The sequence below is a fragment of the Lynx rufus genome, unplaced genomic scaffold (assembly GCF_022079265.1).
Source record: "Lynx rufus isolate CCGP_SWC_20201006 ecotype Redwood Valley unplaced genomic scaffold, mLynRuf1.p SCAF_7, whole genome shotgun sequence".
NCBI classification, from domain to species: Eukaryota; Metazoa; Chordata; class Mammalia; order Carnivora; family Felidae; genus Lynx; species Lynx rufus.
Window position 1 is genome coordinate 36,649,028 of NW_025814889.1, and position 23,505 is coordinate 36,672,532.

The 23,505-nt window shown below is 37.9% G+C and overlaps 1 protein-coding gene across 1 annotated transcript in view; it reads right to left on the minus strand.

Annotated features, from left to right (window-relative positions):
• ERC1 (ELKS/RAB6-interacting/CAST family member 1) overlaps positions 1 to 23,505 on the minus strand; it is a 516,249-nt gene that overhangs the window by 439,028 nt on the left and 53,716 nt on the right. The gene's annotated exons all lie outside the window — the stretch shown is intronic.

The window sequence follows — 23,505 nt, forward strand, 5'->3', positions numbered from 1 at the left end:
TTGACTGATTTTTACAGATATACTTATTTTTACTGTTTTTGTGTTTCCTACTTTTCATACTCTCACTTATGGTCTTTCCTTTCCACTCAAAGCATCCCCTTTATGAATTCTTGTAGGGCTGGTTCAGTGGTCATGAACTCCTTTAATTTTTGTCTGAGAAACTCTTTATTTCTCCTCCTATTCTGAATGATAGCTTTGTTAGGTACAGTATTCTTGACTGCAGATTTTTCCCTCTCAGCACTCTGAACAGATCATGCCACTCCCTTCTGGCCTGCAAAATTTCTACTGAAAAAATCCACAAATGGCCTTATGGGGGTTGCCTTGTTTGTAACTGTCTTTTGCTGCTTTAAAAAAATTTTATCGCGGCGCCTGGATGGCTTCAGTTGGATGAGCATCTGACTTCGGCTCAGGTCATGATCTTGCAGTCTATGAGTTCAAGACCTGCGTTGGGCTCTGTGCTGACAGCTCAGAGCCTGGAGCCTGCTTCGGATTCTGTGTCTCCCTCTCTCTCTGCCCCTACCCCACTCATGCTCTGTCTCTCTCTCTCTCTCTCTCTCTGTCAAAAATAAATAATCATTAAAAAAATTTTTTTCAATAAAATAAATCTTTTATCACTACTTTTTGCCATTTAAATTACTATGTGTCTTGGTGTGGACCTCTTTGGGCTGATTTTGTTGGGGATTTCTGTGTCTCCTGGATCTGGATATCTGTTTCCTTCCCCAGATTCAGCTATTATTTCTTCAAATAAATTTTCTGCCCCTTGCTCTCTCTTCTCCTCCCAAGATCCATATTATGGAATCACTCAGTTCTCTAAGTCTGTGTTCATTTTGCATTTTTCCCTCTCATTTGCTCAGCTTCATTACTTCCCATTACTCTTTCAGGTCATTAATTTGTTCCCCTGCTTCCTCTAACCGGCTATCTATTCCATCAAGTGTATTTTTAATTTCAATTATTGAGTTCTTCATCTCTGATTGGTTCTTTTTTATCTGTGTTACGGGTTTCACTGATATCCTTCACTCTTTTCGCAAGTCCAGTAAGTATCTCTATAATCATTACTTTCTCTATCAGTTATATTACTTATCTCCATTTCACTTAGGTCTCTTGCTGTGCTTTTTGTCCTGTTCTTTCATTTGGGACATATTCCTCTGTCTCATTTTGCCTAACTCTCTGTGTCCGTTTCCGTGTGTTAGCAAAGTCAGCTAAGTCTCTTGCTCTTGAAAGGAGTGGGTGGGCATACACTCTTAACAAGGTGAGGCTGGTTCTCTTCCACAGGGATAAGCAGCTGCTGCTAAGATCAGACCAGCCAGGGCTGCTCCACAAAGCGCATGCACGGGCAGCAGGTACAGCTTTAACAAAGTGTGGTCATCCTCTGCAGGATGTCAGGAGACGTAGTGTTGGCAAGATTTCCGCAGGTCTTCTCTAGGTGTGGACACACAGTACTGACTGGAATTGACACAGGCCAGGTTGGAGGGGATGGCGCATAGTATAAGCAAGTTAGGTAGTGAACGCCAGCACAGCTCTAGTTTGATTATGCTGGGGGGGCAGGGGAGGGAACCAGTGCCAGTCAGTTCCTTTCTTCCTAGAGAAGTCCCTCAGCAAACTGAGTTTAGTAAACAACTCTCCCTCCCATAGCCCCAGACATTTTTCAAACTGCTGATTCTAAGCAGCATCTCCAAGGGCTACTTGTGGTGCTGTCTCTTTAAGAGTGGGGCCTCTGCTTCCTATTGCCCTCCAGGGTCTCCTGGAGGTGAGTCTGCTGATTTTCTAAAGTTCCAGGCTTTCCCGTTGGTTGTAAGAACTCAGAAAATTTGGTCCCTCTGATTTTCAAAGCCAAATGCTTTGGGGATTCACCTTCCCCAGGCAGGTTCCCCAGTGTGCTGCTAGTCTATTTCTCATCCCTCTTCACACCCACGGCTCCCTCCCTCCAGAAGTCAGACCCACTGAGTCCTCAGCCTTCCTACCCTCTTTGATGTGGTCTCTTCTCTATATTTAGTTGTGGAGTTTATTCAGCCAGTCTTCAGGTTGTTTTCTGGTTAATTTGCACTGATGTATTACCCAGTTGTATGTACGGGAAAAGGTGAGTTTAGGGTCCTCCTATTCTGCTATCTTCCCCAGAAGTCAAAAACGAGAAAATTTAAATGAGATGTTTGTAAAGGAATATTTAATGACTTTAGCGAACCTAAAATATTTCATATTTATTTCTAATATAGACTTAAGCAAAAGAAAATTTTAATTCCAACCTATAGAGCAGTGCCACAAAAACATGAAACCCCCAGCAACTCAAGACCAGTACTTTATCATAGGAAGAAAAGCTAACCCCTAACCTATTTCAATACCAGAAGAATAACACAGATCCTGAGAAGAACAACTCTGGCCACCCTAGGACTCCTCACTATCAATAACAAGAGCTAGTAATTAACATGAATGAATCTACATCAGACAGTTTTGCCTATAAAGATAAGGAGGCGGTACCATGGAAAAAGAAACTTAACTAAACAATGAAAACTATAAGAAAAAATACTAAAGTATAATCCCGCACTGATGGAAGAAATATTTTTAGTAGCTAATATGTATCCGGCATTATGTTCCGTGCTAGAGACACAATGGTAAGTAGGAACAATAAACATGGTCTGTGTCCACATAAAGATAGGTAAGATGGTCATTAATCAAAACACGTACACACATGCATGCACATACATATACACAATTATAAATGCAAACAGGGAGAAAAGCTACAAATTCAAGGAAGTAAGAAAATATATAACAAAGAGACCTTACCCACCTTGGGAGGGTCTCAAAAAGTTCACCAAAAAAATGTGATTTGAGGACTAAATGAGATTTGAACAAGTTAACTTATGTTAATTAACTATTTAAAGAAATGACACTTATTCTCTGAAGAGAGGACAACTTATGTGAAGACCCTACAGAAGGATGAGACAGGACACATTTGAGGAACTAAGGAGACTGAAGCACCAAGAACTTTAAAGGAAGTGTGGCAAGAGTTTTAATAGACTTTAAGGGCAACAGGAAGTCACTAAAAAGTTCTGAGCAGAGTACTATCATCATCATCATCACTAATATTTACCAAGTGCTTACCACACACCAAGCACATATTATGCCATTAAATTACAATAGCTACATGAGGTAAGAATTATTATAACCATTTTACAGGTGAGGAAACTAAGGTTTGGAGAGACTAAGAGGTAAGGAGAGACTAAGGTTTGGAGAGACTCACATAACTAGTGAGTGTGAAGCCAGGACTCAAACATCACTAAAAGTTAAAACTGGCTGCAATGTGGCTGCACATTATGGGGAAGGAGAAAGACTGGAGAAAATTGGGAGACTGTTGCAATAATCTAGCTAACAATGATGACCAAACTATGATGGTAGTGGCAGTGGGGGTGGAAAAACAGATGGCTTAGAGAAATATTTAAGAAGGAAAACAAATCACCAGAATTTGAATGTCCACGTGAAGAGAATCAAGGAAGCCTCTAAAGTTTATGACTTAAACACCCTGGACAAGTGGTAGTACCATAAATAAAAATGGGAAAATATAGGGAAGGACAAGAATTGAGGAAAAATCATGAGCTGAATTTAAGGAGCCTTTGAGATACTGAGAAAAGGTTTCAAGAGACCAACTGAATATGTGGGTCTGAAGCGTGGAGGAATGACATGAAGGGAGGAGGAAGGGGAGGAAGGGGAGGAAGGGGAGGAAGGGAAGGAAGAGGAGGGGAGGGAAGGGAAGGAAGAGGAGAGGAGGGAAGGGAAGAAAGGAAAGAGGGGCACCTGGGTGGCTCAGTCAGTTAAGCATCCAACTCTTGATTTCAGCTCAGATCATGATCTCCCAGTTCGTGAGTTCAAGTCCCACATCGCCTGGGATTCTCTCTCTCCCTCTCTGCTCATGTGCTCGTGCACTCTTTCTTGCTCTCTCAAAATAAATAAACTTTAAGAAGAAAAGAAAAAAAATAAACAGGATAACATGGCAGGTTAGGAGCAGGTGGTCCTACTTTAGATAGCGTGGACAGGAAAGGTCCCTTTGGAGAAGTAACATTTAAGCTGAGACCTGAGGCAGCTAGCATGTAAAAAGAGTGGGGTAAAAATATCTGGCAGCACATAAGAATAAAAAGTTGAAAACGCAAATATTTACATAAAAGAAAATTTTTCAAGGCAAAACGAGCATTAGTACAATGTAGTACTAGAAAAAGAATATCGACAGGCTAATGGAAAAGATCTTACAATAATTAAGCACTTAATAAAGAAAAAGGAAATGCCACAACCAAAATCATTCAACAATTATTAGGAAATTATTAGGAATTATTATTAGGAAAATATCAAAATAAGTATGCTGTCCTCACACAAAATTATAAAATAAATTTCAGGAAGATTAAGGAAATAAGTGTAAATTCAGATTAGAAAATAAAAAGAAAATATTGGGGCACCTGGGTGGCTCAGTCAGTTAAACTTCCAACCCCTGATTTCAACTCAGGTCATGATTTCAGCTCAGGTCATGATCCCAGGGTTATAGCTTAAGATTCTCTCTCTTGCTCCCTCTGCCCCTCTCCCCTGCTCATGCTCTTTCTCTAAAAAATTAAAAAAAAAAAAAATTTTTTTTTTTAAATTTGGCCTATATGTAAAATCTGCTTCCTGGGAAAATCCCCTCCCCACCTAGTGTCATCAAGTTTCTAACCAAGTTCAAAATTCACACTAGTGTTAAACTTAGCAAATAACCTGAAATCAATACATAAAAGCTCCATTAGACAATATAAATGTAATCTCTAGACTCAAGTGAAATTCTCATCTAAGCAATACACAGAGAGTTTACAGACACAGACAGAAATAAAGAAACTGTAAAATCATCTTATGCTCCAACAAAGCACTAGTAAGAGTTTATGTCTATCATTCAGAAACTCTGAAGTCACTGCTTGACATTTGGAACAAGACTATATAATAAGATCTTTGAAATTGAAATGTCAAGCTAACACAACCAGCTATGGCAATTACTCTAAAAAGCAGGGGCTAAAATGGAATACAGTCAGAGCGGCAAACTCCAAAGGACACACATACAGTCTGTTTTGCTATAAACTATGTTTTTATATTATGTATTAGCTCATACATAATTATGATAAATAGAGAACTATCATCACATCAAAGCTGTGTTGATTCATAAGCAATTTTTCCTAGGCAAAGAAACAACAAAGGGCAGAAGCAGAATTACAGCCTTCAGCAGAAAGGAAAATGCCCTCAGCTTGGCTGTTGCATAAACAGGAATCCTTTCTGCTCTATTTTAGGAAAATTAAAAATGAGCACCTGCAGCCAGGGCACTCCCTTCCAACAGGAGCACACCCCTAAGCACTCCTGGCTCTCTGCTCAAGGCAGGCTGCACTTCCTCTTGTGCTCAGAAATCCACTTCCATCTGCATTGTCTCAGCACTGCAAGCAAGCTTGTCTACTCAATTATTTTTATGAGTTTTCAATAGCTGCTGGAACAGCCTCCAGCCAAAATGACCTGCCACCCTGGAGCTATCCAAGTTATCTCCTGAGGTACCATTTATTATTTCTGTTAATTGTCGTGGTTACAAAGTTGCATATGTTTTGAGTAGTCTCCCCCAAACCCTAACCTTCCTATAGTGAAATTTTACAGAACCTGATGGTGTCCATGTGATAGAAGAAACACGATACTAGTGATTTTCAAGCTGACTTGTTATAAAATGAGTTGCAAAATCAATTTAGTGGTTGACAACCAACATTATTTTCTCAGGAAAAAAAAATAACATTTAAAATATCTAAGTACAATTCCCATAGATAGCAAATGTTTTATCATGAAACTTGTATTTTTATTTAGGCATATATAGGAAATATGACATATCTCTACAAATTATGACCAAAAAAGCATTTAGTTTATGTCAAATTAAAATACATATCGCTAAAATGATTCAAAATTTTAGAATCACTATGGCTTAAAAAGAAATATTAATGTTAACGCCTAAATGTTACTAAAATTTTTCATAAAAATGACCACCAGGGGGCACCTGGCTGGCTCAGTTGGTAAAGCATTCAACTCTTGATCTCAGGGTCATGAGTTCAAGTGCCACATTGGGCATAAACCTTACTTAAAAAAAAATTTTTTTTTTCATGAAAAAAATGACCACCAGTTTTTAAATTCAAAGTGCTACTGAAGGAGGCAAACTTTCATTCATACACTGTTTTCAATGGAATAGCCATGCCTAAAACATCAGTATCTGACAAACACTAAAAAGTATATTTAAAATCAAGATTTAGAACTAGGTACAAACAAACAGGGACACCTGGGTGGCTCAGTCGGTTGAGCGTCAAGCTCTTGATTTTGGCTCAGGTCATGATCTCATAGTTCCTGGGTCTGAGCACCACATCAGGTGCAGAGCCTGCCTAGGATTCTCTCTCTCCCTCTCTCTCTCTGTTCCTCCCCCACTCACTCACTCTCTCTCAAAATAAATAAATAACATTTTTAAAAAATAAACAAGGCAACAAAAAAAGAAAAGAAATGGACTACCAAAAAGGAAATCACTTTCCAAGTTTAAAAAAAAAAACTAATTCACTATTTATTTTAAACATGCCATAGAACACATATTTTTACTAAATTCTTAACTATAATTTTCATAGTTTCTTTTAAATAAAGAAAACCGAACTTCAAATACAAACTTCTATGGCAAAAAGAAAACAGCTTTTCAACTGCAATATTGAAAATTAGAAGATAAAACACAATTCAAAGAACTACAAGTTCATAATCAGCATCATCAGCAATTTCCAAAGTATCAAATTCATACAACAAATCTAAACTTATGACTTAAGATGCTCTAAACATAATCAGAGCAAGGTTAAGTAACAAGAGTGCTCCCTACTGGCCAGTCTTTGATTAGATTTCAAAAGTTCACTCTATTTGATTGATAAACTAGGTTTAAAGTGAGTCAATGTCAGTATTTTAAACTGTAAAGATTTTTTTTAATCCACTAATCGAGTTGTTTTCTTGTCCCTAACATTAGAAGCAATGTATGTGAAGCCTTCAGCCCATAGTAAATAAATCATCATCTTCATAGTGAACATCTGTTGTATTAATGGCTGTTCATAAGCTTTTTAAAAAATAATTGAGAGGTGAAATTCACATAACATAAAATCAACCATTTAAACTGAACAATTCAGTGGCATTTAGTATATGCACAATGTTGTGCGACCACCACCTCTAATCTAGTTCCAAAATACTTCCATTCCTCCAAAGTAAAACTCCTTACTCATTAAGCAGGTTCCGTCCACTACACCCTCCCCACAGCCCAACAATCACCAACTGGTGTTCTAGCTCTGCAGATTTGTCTATTATAGATATTTCATAGAAATAGAATCAAACAGTATGTGACCTTTTTTATCTGCCTTCTTTCACTTAATATAATGTTTTGGAGGTACTCCCACACAATAATAAGTTATCAGAATTTCATTCCTTTTTACATCTGAGTAACATTCTGTTGTGTATATATACCACAATTTGTTTATTCATTCATCCACTGATGGATATGTGGACTGTTTCCAACTTGGCTTATTGTGAATTATGCTGCTATAAACAGGTATATATACGTAACTTGTTAGAATGTCAGTTCTCATTTTTTTTTTTTGGCGCGTATACCTAGGAGTGAAACTGCACGGTCATATGGTAATTCTATATTTAACTTTTTCAGGAACTGCCAAATTGATTTCCACAGCAGATGAACCATTGTACCTTCCCACCAGCAATGTAAAAGTGTTCCAATTTCTCTACATCCTCACTTGTTATCCTTTTTTTTTTCATTATTATGCATTATTATAGCCATCCTAGTGGACCGTTTTTATTTGCATTTTCCTAATGGCTAATAATGTTGAACATATTTTCATGTGCTTGTTCTCATAATCTTTCAAGTAGCCTTTGTACACGAGTCCTGCTTCCCCAAGGTAAGAGTAAAAACTCAAATTCCCACACTCCCCTGTAGCTAGAACCAGGCATGTGACCTGGACCCTGCCACTCAGATGTATGCATATAAGACTGACATGGAATTGAGTAACAAAAAGAAAGAGGCTCTATTTCCATTTTTACTGGTAGAGATGGTGACAGAGGAATCCAAGTGGGGGAGATGCAAATAGCAGCAGTTTCCCAGTGATTACAAGGTCAATTCTTGGCCATTAAGTGGCATCAAAACATCAGCTGAAGAATTTCCCCTAGGATCCGGTGAAGCAATGGCAGCTTTTCTTTATGGCCCCAGTATACAGAACATGGTAGAAGCTAAGTCTCACAAGCCTGCCAGCAATTCTGTAAACTACTCAAATATCCACTTGATAAACTCCTTTTCTATTATATCATTATCCTGGAATAAGCATTAGATTTATCCTAACTCCAAACTGAAAACCTACAATAAATGTCAAGTAGTTACAGAGGCAAGTACATCTAGCTCAAAGAAAATTTCCTAACATTTAGAGGTCTAACAAAAAAAATTTTTTTAAGTTGTATTCAACCTTAAAATAGAGTAAACCAGTCACTGCAAATTTAATGTTGGTATTGCACCTGCCAGGCACACTCTGAAAGAGGTGGATGGAGAATTGAAGAAGACAGCCTTTAGAACTTCTTCCCCTCTGTATTCCTACCATGTTTCCTATACTAAATTGAGAATAACTTAAAGATAAAATCATACCCTCATAGCCCATTCAATACCACTCAAATATTTACTAGTTCACTAGCAAGTAAATGAAAGTCTAGCTTTCACTGTATAACAATTCATATGAACATTCAGACTAAATCTTATTCCTCATTATCTTTTACTTTATAAGAAAAGCATGCCCATCATAAGAGGAAAAAAAGGAATTAAGATAAACAAAAAGAAAAAAATCATAATGCTACTCATCAGAGAAAATCACTTAAAATATTTTGGTGAGTATTCTTCAAAAGTTTTTCCTATGCTGAATTTCACCTTTTATTTATTTTTTTTTTAATTTTTTTTTTCAACGTTTATTTATTTTTGGGACAGAGAGAGACAGAGCATGAACGGGGGAGGGGCAGAGAGAGAGGGAGACACAGAATCGGAAACAGGCTCCAGGCTCCGAGCCATCAGCCCAGAGCCTGACGCGGGGCTCGAACTCACGGACCGCGAGATCGTGACCTGGCTGAAGTCGGACGCTTAACCGACTGCGCCACCCAGGCGCCCCTGAATTTCACCTTTTAAAAAAAGATTATTAGGGCCGCCTGTGTCGCTCAGTCAGTTCAGTGTATGACTCTTGATTTCGGCTCAGGTCATGATCTCAACAAGTTTCACGGGCCCCACATCAGGCTCTGTGCTGCTAGCACAGAACCTGCTTGGAATTCTCTCTCTCTGCCCTTCCCCCACTTGCACTATCTCTGTCTCTCTCAAAGAAATAAAATTTAAAAATAAAAAATAAAAAAGATTATAATAGGGGCGCCTGGGTAGCTCAGATGGCTCAGCATCCAGCTCTTGATTTCAGCTTAGGTCATGATCTCACAGTTAGGAGATCCTCAAGTTGGCCTCCACACTTAAGATTCTCTCATTCCTTCTCTCTCTGCCCCTCCCACCCCATGCATGTGCACTTAAGATCATGCATGTGCACCTCAAGTTGGCCTCCACACTTAAGATTCTCTCACTCCTTCTCTCTCTGCCCCTCCCACCCCATGCATGTGCACTTGAGATCATGCATGTGCACCTCAAGTTGGCCTCCACACTTAAGATTCTCTCACTCCTTCTCTCTCTGCCCCTCCCACCCCATGCATGTGCACTTGTGTGCATGTACTCTCTTTCGTTCTCAAAAAAAAAAAAAAAAAAAGATTATAATAAAAATAAAACAGCTAACATTTAATTAGTGCTCACCACATGCCAGTCTGTATTTTAAACACTCTATGTATTTTATATTTTAACTCATATAAAACTCACATATCCCCCATGATGCCCTATTATTATTTTAATTTTACAAATAAGGAAACCAAGGGGTGCCTGGGTGGCTCAGTCAGTGTCCAACCTCGGCTCAGGTCATGATTTTGTGCTTTGTGGGTTTGAGCCCCATGTCGGGCTCTATGCTCACAGCTCAGAGCCTGGAACCTGCTTCAGAGTCTGTATCTTCCTCTCTCTCTCTGCCCCTCCCCTGCTCACACTGTGTCTCTCTCTCAAAAATAAATAAACATTAAAAAAAAATGTTTTTAAACAATTAAGGAAACCAAGACACAGAGAAGAAGAGTAACCTGCCCTAATTCTGTCTCTCCCTCTCTGCCTCCCCTACTCACAGGCTCTCTCAAAATAAATAAATAAACATTAAAAAAAGTAACCTGCCCTAAATCACCTTGAGAAGAACCACCCCAGCCCTACTCCATAGTTCGTGTGCCTTTAACACTATGTTATGACTCCACACTTCTTCCAAAAATTTATATACCATATATGAGTACCCCTCCATTTCAGTAACTTTTTTAAATCCTGAAATTGTGAAATAAATAAATAAATAAATAAATAAATAAATAAATCCTGAAACTGTGGGAAATACAGTATGTATTTTAAGATATAATAATTATTTTAGATCTATAAATTCCAAATTTAAGGAAATTCTTAACATTAAATAATATTCCACTTACATAAACAAGTGGCACCTCAGTGAAGAAACAGCTTATTCTTATGAATAATTCAAATCTTGAAGCTGGTCTAAGCCAAAATACTCTAGAATTCTGCCATTCCTAAAACTCATCTTTATGAAACCACAGAGCATATATATTTCATGACAACATGGTTTTAAACTCCTCACAAGCATGCCTGTTTCTCTTTCTCCCCACTCCCCTTTTCTTAAAAAAAATCACTCAAGGCACTCAGCATACTACTGGGCATTCACAGTAGGCACTCAATAAATATTTATTGATAGACTGGTTAGACAATGGTATGTTGAAGTAGAGACTAGTAGAAACAAAGGTCATCTTGTGACAGTGAATGCAGCTGGACCAGCTTTCTTTCATCAGGAAACCACAGAAGACCCACAAAGCATTGCATCCCATATAATGCACAGTGACATACCAGAGAAAAACAGTTAACACTGCCACCCGCTTTGCCTAAATGCTGAACTTTGACTGCACCATCTAAGGTCAGGTAAATATACAAAGAGACAAGGTACAAACTAAGTGATTTATTTTTAAAAGGGGTGTTGGGGCAAGAATCCTAGTGACACATGAATGACAGGCAAAAACGAATATCTTAAAAGTGCTATTTCTAACCAAATGTAGTTGTTTTGTAATGTTCATCATAAAACATATCCAGGTCCTAGAAAATCATCTGGCTTTAGAGCAGCCCTCTACAAGGAAGGCAGTCAGCTAATGAATGACTAGCCTTAGATTTCAAAGTTTGGCTAATTCTCATGAACTGAAAATTGTGATAGTTCAAACTCTGAATACCTGTATTTCTGAATACCTGTATTTCTACATATAATATGTAAAATAATGTCTTCTTTGTGAATTTTCAGATCCTTATCCATGAATATGGGAAATTCAGTTAAGAAAAAATGATAATACCCTAATTTTTTTCTGAATCCAGAAGACCAGGAAACCAGAAATACAATAAGTAGTGTGCTTTGACACATTAGTTCCAATTACTACAAACACTTGAAAAATAATCAAATAACTACCCAGGAAATCAAGGCTGGCTTAAAGACCACACTCTCATTTGCCAAAAAAAAAAAAAAAAAAAAGAAGAGGCAGTTTCCGCAGAAAAGAGTAAATCCTCAGATTGTACGAAAAACTGAAGCAAACATCTCAGTAATCTGTATGGTCTCTGCTTTTATCTATCTATACGTGCACATACTTACTATGTGAGCTGCAAATATAAGCTAGCCTCCCTATTGAAAGAAAAATGGAAAGCATTATTTTCCTAAGGTATACTCTATGACTGAAGATAAAGAATTCTAGGAAGAAGGAACAAGTAATCTAAGAAGGAAAGCAAACAGGAAAAGAGTCTGGAACGAAAGGAGAAAGAAACAAGTGTGTCGAGATTATAATTACAAGACATACTGTGGTATGACGAATGAATGAATGGACAGATGGATGTATGGATGGGAGGAAGGGAGGGAGAAAGGAAGGGAAGAAGAGGAAGGGAGGGAGAGAGGATTGCTATTAGATAGTAAGTCCATACTTTACAAAGCTATGCACAAATCTTTACTACAAAAAGTGGTGAGTGAAATTCACAGAAGCTAGCAAGTTTGGGGAATCCTTACATTAACTCCAAGATGTAAAAAAAAAAAAAAAAAAACACAGAGGTGATTAACAATGTCCTTCAGAAAAATATAAAAACAGCATCATAGCTATCTCACAAAACTAACTTGGCTGGAGAGATCTGTACGAAAATGAAACATCTATTTAAAGCATGACAAAAAGCCAGGCAATGAAAACTACCATAACTGTTCCAGAATCAAGTCGATGGCATGGCACTGATTATGAATTTGTGTTTACTAAATAAATAACACCCATCAATACTCTTTCTTCTTGACATTCTTTGTTCAGAATGTCAGTTATATTTAGGGAGAACATGCTATTTTAGAACTGAACAAATGATACAGTTATCCCTTTAGGTTCTGAGTTCCTGTTTTCACAACACTGTCAAACTTCTTATACCACCATACATAACAGCTTACCCTTCCTTCTCCCACGTTATAAATACAGCTTATTAATTCTCTAAACTATTCAAATAAATGATAAATAAACTATTTAAATAGAAAAATACAGCTTAACGTAAAGAGCACTGATCTTAAACGCAGAAAAATCACCATATTTTATTCCTTGTACTCAAAAGTGTGAAGATACCTATAGCCTGTAATGACCAAAAAGGGAATATTAATTCATAATAAATACTTCTCAACACACCATTAACATCTGCTAATTCTAGGTAATGGAAACATGGGTTTATATTTGTTTTATCATTTTTTTTAAGTTTTCTGGATGGAGAAAAAATAAGTCCAAGTCTAATGTTCTAGATTTCTAGCCCAGACAGTCCAGCAGCATAAGCATCACCTGGGATACTGTCAGTACAAATTCTTAGGCCCCCTCCAGGCCACTCCAGAAATTATGAGGGCAGTGGGAGTGCAAGCTGGTGCAGCCACTCTGGAAAACAGTATGGAGGTTCCTCAAAAAACTAAAAATAGAACTACCCTACGACCCAGCAATTGCACTACTAGGCATTTATCCAAGGGATATAGGGGGTGCTGTTTTGAAGGGACACATGCACCCCCATGATTATAGCAGCACTATCAACAACAGCCAAAGTATGGAAAGAGCCCAAATGTCCATCAATGGATGAATAGAGAAGATGTGATATATATATACAATGGAATATTACTCAGCAATCAAAAAGAATGAAATCTTGCCACTTGCAACTACGTGGATGGAACTAGATGGTATTATGCTAAGTGAAATTAGTCAGAGAAAGACAAATATCATATGACTTCACTCATATGAGGACTTTAAAAGACAAAACAGATGAACATAAGGGAAGGGAAACAAAAATAATATAAAAACAGGGAGGGGGACAAAACAGAAGAGACTTATAAATATGGAGAACAAACTGAGGGTTACGGGAGGGGTTGTGGGAGAGGGGATGGGCTAAATGGGTAAGGGGCACTAAGGAATCTACTCCTGAAACCATTGTTGCACTATATGGTAACTAATCTGGATGTAAATTTAAAAAAATTAAAAATTAAATTAAAAATAAATAAATAAATAAATAAATAAATAAATAAAATGAAATGAAATGAAACAAACATTAAAAAAAAGAAATTATTAGGGCAGGCTCCAACAATTTGTGCTTTATCAAACCCTCCTCATGTATTCTTTTTTTTTTAATGTTTATTTATTTTTGAGAAAGAGAGAGAGGAAGACAGAGGGTGAGCAGGGGAGGGGCAGAGAGAGAGGGAAGCACAGAATCTGAAACAGGCTCCAGGCACTGAGCTGTCAGCACAGAGCCCGATGCGGGGCTCGAACTCACGAACCCGTAAGATCATGACCTGAGCCGAAGTCGAATGCCCAACTGACTGAGCCACCCAGGTGCCCCTCCCCAGGTATTCTGATACACACTCAAGTTTGAGGGCCGTCTGACTAGATAAAAAAAAAAATCTTACCATTCATCAAGAATAGAAAAGAGGAGAAGTGGGGTGCCAGGGTGGCTCAGTTTGTTAAGTATCCAACTCTTGGTTTTGGCTCAGATCATGATCTCATGGTTCATGGGTACAAGCCCTGCATCAGGCTCTCTGCTATCAGCATAGAGCCCACTTTGGATCCTCTGTCCCTCTCTCTGCCCCTCCCCCATTTGTTCGTTTTCTCTCCCCTCCCCCAAAATAAACTTTTTTAAAAAATAATAATAAATTGGGGCACCTGGGTGGCTCAGTTAAGTTTCCAACTTCACCTCAGGTCACGATCTCATGGTTCATGGGTTTGAGCCCTGCATCTGGCTCTGTGCTGACAGCTTAGAGCCTAGAATTGACTTCAGATTCTGTGTCTCCCTCTGTCTCTACCCCTCCCCCATTCATGCACATGTGCATTCTCTTTCTCAAAAATAAACATTAAAAAAAGATTCTTTCAATAAAATATATACAGACTACATATATAAATATACATTGAAAATATATATATATATATATATATATATATATATATATACATACACACACATAAATGAAACTCTAAATTCTCAGCCTAAAATATACCTTATGATTACCTGAGAGAATGCTTTAAAAATACTGATGCCTAGCTCCTATCCTATACCAGCTAAATCAGATTTTCTGGAGGTGGGGACTGGCTAAAAGTATCTTAAAAGCGCCTGTGTGGCTCAGTCACTTCAGCATTCAACTCCTGATTTTGGCTCAGGTAATGATCTCAATTTGTGGGACTGAGCCCTACATAAGTAAGGCTCTGCACTGACAGTGTGGAGCTTGCTTGGGATTCTCTCTCTCCTTCTGTCTGTCCCTCCCCCACTCACGCAGTGTTCTCTGGCTCTTGCAAAATAAACATTAAAAAGAAAAAAACAAAACCACCACAGGCAATTCTAGTGTGCAACCATAGCTGAGAACTACTCAGTCCAAATGAAAGTTTTTGTCTCTATTTGATATATTTCCAAATATAATGAGAAACTGCTATATCAAAATCACTACACAGGGGGCACCTGAGTGGCTCAGTCAGTTGAGCATCCAACTTTTTTTGTTGTTCATTTATTTCTGAGACAGAGAGAGACAGAGCAGGAGCAGGAGAGGGGCAGAGAGAGAGGGAGACACAGAATCAGAAGCAGGCTCCAGGGTCTGAGCTGTCAGCACAGAGCCCAATGCAGGGCTCGAACTCACAAACCGTGAGATCAGACCTGAGATGAAGTCGGTCGCTCAACTGACTGAGCCACCCAGGTGCCCCAAGCATCCAACTCTTGATTTCTGCTCAGGTCCTGAAACTGAGCCCTGTGTCAGGCTCCACACTAAGCATGGAGCCTGCTTAAGATACTCTTTCTTTCTTTCTTTTCTTTCTTTTCTTTCTTTCTCAATCTCTAAGATACTCTCTCTTTCTTTCACCCCCCGCCCATTCCCCTGCTAACACTCTCTCTCTAAAATGAAAAAAAAAAAAAAGAGGGGCACCTGGGTGGCTCAGTCAATTGAGTGTCCAACTTCGGCTCACATTATGATCTCACAGTTCGTGGGTTCAAGTCCCATGTTGGGCTCTGTGCAAACAACGCAGAGGCTGGAGCCTGTTTCGGATTCTGTGTCTCCCTCTCTCTCTGCCGCTACCCTGCTCACACTTTGTGTGTGTGTGTGTGTGTGTGTCTCAAAAATAAAAATTAAAAAACAAAAAAAAAAGAATCACTAGGCAGACACTCCTCAAAATCATATTCAAGATAATCTTCAGTGATAACATACATATACAAACCTTTTTTAAATAATTGTGTATTGGGGCGCCTGGGTGGCCCAGCTGGTTAAGTGACTGACTCTTGATTTCAGCTCAGGCCTTGATCTCATGGCACATGAGTTTGAGCCCTCCTTGCTACTAGCCGCGGGGAGTCTGCTTTGAATGCTCTATCTCCCTCTCTCTCAGCCACTCCCCTGTTTGTGCTCTCTCTATAAATAAATAAGCTTTATTAAATAATGTATTTACTTTTACAGCTTTTTGTTAAGTCCAAGTGATATGTTTTCCACATGTATCAGTAAGGATTTCACAAATAAGATTCCATTTTTTTTAAACTGAGTCAATTTTTTTAAAAATTTAAATAAAAAACAGTTATAAGAAATAAGGCAAGCATTGTGAAGAAGGTAAGCAAACAAAAAAAGTCTGGTTAACTTTGACCAAGGCGCTTATTAAAAATACAGACTTAGAGCCCTATCCCAGCAGTCCTGAACCATAAATGTTGGAAGCAGGATCCATAAATGTAAAGGTGATCCTTATTCACTAAAGCTTGAGAAATGCTCTAATAATAAGAGGTATTTCAGTCTTTTGCCACTGGGCAGAGAACAAGTTTGGATGTGAAAGGGAACCCTCTCATTCCATTCATTTCACTACCATCACTTCCTGGTCTCTAGAAGGGTAAGCCCTGGCTACACCTGCCCAGTGAGGAAGAAGTACAGTTTCTGCTTCAACACTTAGATCCCATCTAGACTTCCCAGTCCATCCCCTTATTACAAGTGGCCCAGAACCAGAGCTCATTCTGATTTTACTCTGTTCCTTTCACCCGTCTCATCTTCTTTACAAGAGCCCCATGCCTTGGGTATTCCCACTCCAATATGACCACCTCTTGTTCCATGCTCATTCACCTTTCTAATTACCCTGTGAAACTAATTCTTTCAAAATTTCACAAAATACTTGGGGCACTTGGATGGCTCAGTCGGTTGAACATCCGACTTCGGCTCAGGTCATGATTTCTCAGTTCACAAGTTCGAGCCCCACATCAGGCTTGCTGCTATCAGCCTGTCACAGCGCACAGCCTACTTCAGATCCTCTATTCACCTCTCTCTTCCCCTCCCCTGCTTGTGCTCTCCCCAAAATTAATAAATATTTAAAAAAAATAAAATTTCACAAAATACTGGCACAACTTAATCACCTCCAGGTTACATTTATACTCTCAATTTCCAATGTTAAATATACTCTGTCCAAATTGTAAGTTATTTTTAAATGTTCAAAGATTATGGTATATTTATAAACCAACTCACTGGACAGAGGATTGAAAAACAGGTTTCAGTTCAAGTATCAACTCTTATACATTAGTAGTATCCAGAGGTTCTCAACCTTAACCAAATATGAGAATCATCTAGGGAGCTTTGAAAAATCTCCACATGGAGGCCATGCTCCAGTCCCATTTAAATCAGAATTTCTGGATGTGAGGATGAGACTAGGCATCTTTTTTTTTTTAATTCCTCAGGTAATGCCAATATGCAACCAAGATTGAGAACCACTGAGCTAGCTAGGTTCAGCTAGAAAGATTAACAAGATAGATTTAGAGGCTGTCTGCCATGGGTGGACAATACGTTTGCCATTATTACACTAAATTTACTCAGCCAAATACAGGAGACTCTTGAGAGAACAGCAACTTCTGAGGACAGAAATTATAAACTTCAACACTAATGACAGGAATATGCAAGTACTTGTTTATAGTTTCCTTTTTTATCAAGAAATACCCTGTATTTGTTTACTCTGAGCTAGAAGGTGTTTTTTTAAGCCAAACATCATACCTCCAAATATGAATAGAATTTTTACAGATTTAAATAGGCTCAGATTAAACTTACAATTTTCCTCAGTGCCTATAATATCTTTTATTTTTATTTATTTATTTTTTTTTTTTTTTTGAGAGAAAGACAAAGTGCAAGCAGGGGAGAAGCAGACAGAGACAGAGACAGAATCTGATGCAGGCTCCAGATTCTGAGCTATCAGCACAGAGCCCGACATGGGGCTTGAACTCACGGACTGTGAAATCATGACCCGAGCCGAAGTCAGATGCCCAACCAACTGAGCCACCCAGGTGGCCCCCTACGATATCATTTATATCCACCAATGAACTAGAGAGATACTAAGCAAGAAAGTTAAAATGAACAGAAACTATTGCCCATATGTACCACAAAGCATATTCAAATATAGTTCAATACCATCAAAGTTCAATACCATACATCACAAACAATTTCAATTGTTTTTGGAGTCTCAATGATATAAATCCCTTTCAAGATTATATTTATTATACTCAGTAAAATTAGATCTATTCAATATCTTGTACAAACAGACTGCACTCTATATCATGAATCTTTGAGTATGTGAAATTCAGGTTTAAAAACCTATTTTGTAATAAATATACCACCAAATATTATTTACTATTCATTATGAAGTAAAAAGTATATCCAAAAAGTAATAATAAAAAAGTAATAAAATTCACTTTATTTTTTCCACTTTACTCTTGGTATGACAAAGAAATAATGTTTAATTTTAGGAAGCTACAATTCTTCTAATAAATGAACACCTGGCAAAGAGAGTCACAGTTGTATCCACTTCCTGCCATAAATGCCAGCAGCAAGTACATCCAATTTCAAGTTCCTCTGAAGCCAATGAGTGGGCAGAAGATAATCACAGCCAAAATGGAGAACACATGGCATTCATTCTTTGAAAAAAATCAGCCGTGGATTACAACCAGGAGGGGAAGCCATCTGTCACAAGAAAAAGGTGGCAATAGCTATCAAGGACTATAACATGCCACCTTAACCTGGGCATAATCAAGCGTTAGATTTTAATTCCAGCTAACTCTTGTAATAAAAAACATTTTTTCAAACTTTTTAGTGTCAAATCATGAATGGAATGGGTAAGAGGAAGAAAAGCCACCAACACTGTATAATTCTTCCAATACTGTGATTCTTATCTCACTACTACGAAGAGTAACAACACAGCAGGTATAAACCATACACATGCAAAAATTTAGAAACAAATTCAATTCAAATTCTACAGAAAGCACTGGCAGTTTTATCTGTATTACATTTCCAGCCTATGAACATTTGCCCAAAATTTAAAAAAAAGAAGAAAGAAAGAAAGCAACTTCCCAAATACGGAGGTAAAGTGAACCACAAGGCAAAATTCAACCTTTACCACTGCCCCACCCTTCACCTAACAACACCCCTCCAACCACCCTAATCCCTCTCAATCCCTGCAAACACTGTAATGCAACATTTTTAAGATCAATGTGAGCAAAGCATCCTTTTTAGTGACATATACTTATGCAAAATTCAGCAAAAAAAAAAGAAAAAGAAAAAAAGGACAGCACACAAATTGTTTAAAATAAACCTGATGGGTAAATATAAGCATTGTGTTACCCATTCTCAAAAAATCTCCACCGCCTTGTTGAAGGTTAAGTCTTCTTCATACAAAGGCACATAGTTTAAATTATTTATGGACAGTTTTGGGTCTAACTAACCAGCCAGGAACTCCACCACAAAAAGAAAACAGAGCAGTAAAAAAATTATTTCCAGCAGTATTACATTCCTTTTGGGAAAGCACTCTATAATTCATGGATGAGTCATTATGGAAATAAAAATGTTAAATAATGGATATGATTGTAACTGAAAATTCTGAGCACTAATTACCCTACTCAAAGTTCCTGGTAACTCCTTCAGGAATATTAAGGCTATACTGCTAGTGATTAGTTATCCAAATGAAACTTATTATCTATTGTGACCCACTTTCCAGAAAAAACGAACAGATCCCATGCTACAGTTTCCCTTCTCAAAGCAGACTATAAGGTACATTGTACACTTCAAAAAGTGTTATACAATTATTACTTGTATTGATGAAATATTTGACTCATTCAACATCTATTGCATTGCATACCTATTACGTCAGGTAACCCTGTCCATAATTTTACACGTATTATCTCCTTTAATTTCATTTACTATCACAACCATAACAGCATTTTTTCCATTTGACAACTGATAAAGCTCCATGAAGGTTCTCTGTTCTTTATATACAAGCATTAGTTTTATGCTGCCTACCTTGGAAAGAACATCAATAATAGTCAAGTACTTCTCATTCCCAGAAGTGCTAACTTGGTTATATGAATCGGTCTTAAATTAGGGCATTATAATCAAGGTGAAGAGACTACTAGAGAACTCCATTCAAATGACTGACAAAAATAAAAACAGATCATTTTACAAGAAAGACTCTCTAGAGACCACCTGTCCAGCTCTCTGGGTTTTACAGATGAAAAAACTGGGTCCAAAAAGATTAAACAACACACCTAGTTACTGAATAGCAAGGACAGGACCAAAAGAAGAATGCAAGTCTCCCCCTTTAAAATTCATTGTCCACTACACCAGTGATTCTCAAGCTCATCAGACCCAAAGCCACCCCTTCCCTTTTAATAACAAATATTTTGTGATGTGCCCTTTACTATTCCAAAATGAAAATCCATAGGATAATAAGCCCATCCTCACAGAAATCAAAAAATATAATGCTCTATGAAAAAAAAGGATTTTATAATAAAATGTGTGTTAATATGTCAATGCTAAGTGTGTGTGTGTGTAAATGCTGTGGCACAGCTACACCCAGAGACACATGTACTCCCAAACAGGGGCTGAACAAGTGGTTGCTTCCAACAAGGCAACGCTGCTGCTAAAGTGATTTTCCAATAAGAAAAACTCTAGGTAATGTTCCAAACAAAATACAATCTTCCATCAACTTACACAGTAGTCCCACTGATAGAAAATTCAGCATATGTTGAAGCCATTCAAAAAACGTTAATATAATTATGTACATATTTATGTAGTTAGGATCTTAAAAACAGATATTTCACCTACATAAATTTCTGGCAAGACATTTGAAAATCATGGAATGTGGGGGAATTTTTTAATACGAAGGGCTATCCTAAACGTCACAGGCCCTCTCTACCCTAAATCCAAAAAATATCTCCTGCCTCCAACTTATTTGAGCAGCCAATGTTAGCATAATTTTCCAACAACTGAGAACCAATACACCTCATCTTGAAAATAAGTACCTATTGTCAGAATACTAAGAGAAAATCAGGAATTTATCTGCTATCATTTAAATAGATTCCTTCCTGGGGCGCCTGGGTGGCGCAGTCGGTTAAGCGTCCGACTTCAGCCAGGTCACGATCTTGCGGTGCGTGAGTTCGAGCCCCGCGTCAGGCTCTGGGCTGATGGCTCGGAGCCTGGAGCCTGTTTCCGATTCTGTGTCTCCCTCTCTCTCTGCCCCTCCCCCGTTCATGCTCTGTCTCTCTCTGTCCCAAAAATAAATAAACGTTAAAAAAAAAATTTTTTTTTAAAAAAATAATAAATAAATAAATAGATTCCTTCCTTATCTGCCTCATCTACTGAAAATGCTCTGTACTGTGGATAACACACTTTCACAGAGAAGTAAGAAATATACCCCAGGAAATTACAGGAAAGAATGGAAACACTCATAAAAGTGTGCTTCTCTCCTAAGAATCCGGCACCTATTCTAAGTTCCTATGCCCATGAAGAAGAGCCATGTGGCAAGAGTTAAGTTACTAATTATTCAGGTGATCAATCTATGAAAAATAATCAAAGTTAAGAATGTTTTCTGAATATATTCTTACAACTTCTCAAATTTTTTAAAGTTTATTTATTTTGAGAGAGGGGGAGAGCGTGAGCAGGAGAGGGGCAGAGAGCAAGGAAGGGAGAGGATCCCCAACAGGCTACGCACTGCCAGTGCAGAGCCCAACACGGGGCACAAACCCACAAACCATGAGATCATGACCTGAGCCGAAATCAAGAGTCGAACACTTAACCAACTGAGCCACCCAGCAGGCCCCCAACTTCCCAGATTTTAAATCTCATACAACAGTCTTCACTTTGCTCCCAATAGGTTTATAATGTAAACATACATAATACAACTGTGTAAAGTTATTTTCAATATTATGCTTAAACAAATATTTATCTGTGAACAGCTAATTAAAGTTTTACTTTCATTTTAATACCATTATCTCAGACCAACAACAGCAATGATACTGGTATACAAAGAAAAATAGAGAGAGATGGCTGTCCAAAACTCGTTACTCCAAACTATAACACTATTTATATTTTTTTGACAATGAAAATACCTGAGTTACAGATATTTCCCCTAGATTTCATAAAATGTGTAATAAAAACTCAATATAAACAATGAAGAAACCTGAAAAAAACACTTCCTTCAGTTGTGCTTTTAAAATACTATGAAAATTAAAAACAGGGGTGCCTGGGTGGCTCAGTCAGTTAAGCATCCAACTCTTGGTTTCAGCTCAGGTCATGATCTCGTGGTTTTATGAGTTCAAGCCCCGCATCCGACGCTACTGGCAGCTTCTCTCTCCCCCCCCCCCCCTCACTGCCCCTGCCCCACTCACACTGCCTCTCTCTCAAAATAAGCTTTAAAAAAATGAAAAAGTTTCCTCATCACAGAATTTTACAGCATGAAGGAAAACTTACATGTTAACCTGTCCAATTCTCTATTTCAGGGCCAAAAAAAAAAAAACAAAAAACAAAAAACAGGTATTGTGTAGTAAAACAGTGACAACTTCTCTTCATATCTTATGCCAGCAGTATTAGAAAATAAAAATACATAATTTCTCTTTTTTACCACACAGAGAATCTAAAAACCAAATCAAAATGAAACATACAGAATTAACAAGCCTAAACATATACAATGTAACTTCAGCAGAAGGCAGCATAATCATGGGCTCACCGTTCAAAAACAGTTCCTTACTTTAAGTTTAGTGAGAGGAAAAAGATATTGTATTGCTCAAGTACGAACTAAATAGTAAAAGTTACACTAAAAAAAAAAGAGAGAGAAGGGGCGCCTGGGTGGCTCTGTCAGTTGTGCGTCCCACTCTTGATTTCAGTTCAGGTCATGATCCCAGGGTCATGGAATTGAATCTCACTCACACATCAGGCTCTGCACCGAGCACAGAACCTACTTGGGATTCTCTCTCTCTGCCCCTCTCCCCCACTAGCATGCAAACACTCTCTCTAAAAAATAAAATACAAAATAAAAATATAAAAAAACTAAAAAAAGACACAAACCAAAAATCAGACTTTTAACTATACAGAACTGATGATTTACCAGAGGGAAGGTGTGTGGAGGGACAGGTGATTTAGGTGAAGGGGATTAAGAGTATACTTATCTAGATGAGCACTAAGTAATGTATGGAACTGTTGAATCACTATATTGCACACCTGAAACTAATATAATACTGTATGTTACTACACTGGAATTAAAGTTCTTAAAAAATGTATTTTTAACTAAAAAGAAAGTTATACAAAATTTTCCATGAGTATGGCTTAATATGCATTGCCTGCCAATATTCTTAGTCTTTAAAACTGAGCTCTCTCTCTTTCCAAATTTTACAATGCATTCCAATAGCTAAGCAATGGTAATACAGATTCCTAATGTCAAGAAATTCTCGATGATTTGCTCTCTTCTTTTTTGGGGCAACAAAAAAGAGCTCAGGCACTGCTCATGAGATAATTCTGTGGA